This window comes from Suricata suricatta, chromosome 12, assembly GCF_006229205.1.
Source record: "Suricata suricatta isolate VVHF042 chromosome 12, meerkat_22Aug2017_6uvM2_HiC, whole genome shotgun sequence".
NCBI classification, from domain to species: Eukaryota; Metazoa; Chordata; class Mammalia; order Carnivora; family Herpestidae; genus Suricata; species Suricata suricatta.
In genome coordinates this window covers 4689367-4690454 of record NC_043711.1, presented here as the reverse complement: position 1 = coordinate 4690454, position 1088 = coordinate 4689367, and positions in this window count along the sequence as shown.

Genomic DNA, 1088 nt, shown 5'->3' with positions numbered 1-1088 from the left:
GTTGTCTATGGCAGCCACAAGAGCTAGAATCAGACCTAGGATCAAGTCCTGACTCCAAAGTGTCCTCAAAGTGACTTTGGCAAGTGACTTGCCTCTCTGGGTCTCGGTTTCTTCATCTGGAGAACAAGAGTGACAACAGGCCATGTCCCAAAGGATCGCTGGGAGGGCGTCATGTTGGGTAATACTGCCAACTGGGAGCAGTTTCTGGGACTTGCACGTTCTTCTGTAATCCTTACTGAGTGTGTCCAGAGTGTGGACACTCGAGGCAGACAGACAAATGCAGTGGCTTCAACTTACGATTCTCAAATTCTTTGATAGTCTCCCCTTCAAGAGGGAAAGCTGTCCTTGGGTGTGTGTGGGACTTATTCAACAGGAAAAGGGGCATGTGACACTGTGGCATCTGAAACATCTGAGGTGAGAGGGTCACTGTGGCTTCCTGCTCGCTCCCTCCTTGTGAGGTCAGTCACCAGGGGGAAGCCAGTCACCCCACATGAGGAAGAATTGAGGTTTGTGGCCAACGGCTTGACTGTGACCTCATGGGTAGGATCCTGATCCAGAACCACCCAGCTGAGCCGCCTCCAGATTCCCTGACCCTCAGAAACTACGAGAAAATACAACCTTGTCTAAAGCTTCCGATTTTGGAGGGGTCGGTTATGCAGCAAGAGGTAACTGGTCTACCAGTTCCCCATCAGCAAAATGAGGACAATACCAACTTCATAGGGTTTGAAGTTTAACATAGCAAAAGCACAAAATCCGGCCTGGCTCAGTAGTATTCGCTGTCATTACCATTGTCGTTCTCTTGCTGTCCTAGATTGTCACGGATACTCATAGGAGTCCTGGTCTCAGAGAATGTCTGAACGGGAGAAGTCAGCAAAGATCCTTTCATGCAAAACTTTCTAACGTGGGTGAGTTTGGACTTGATCGTCAGGGCATCAGAAGGAATTTCAGCAAGGTAGTGAGGGGCACCGGGGCTTCATGACAACCATGCCCGGGACCCAGGCAGGAGCCCCCTCCCCTGGGAAGGCTGGGGCTGCATCCAGAGGAGAGAACAGTGAGGTGGTCTGGTCTAGGGCAAGGGGTGTGGAGAC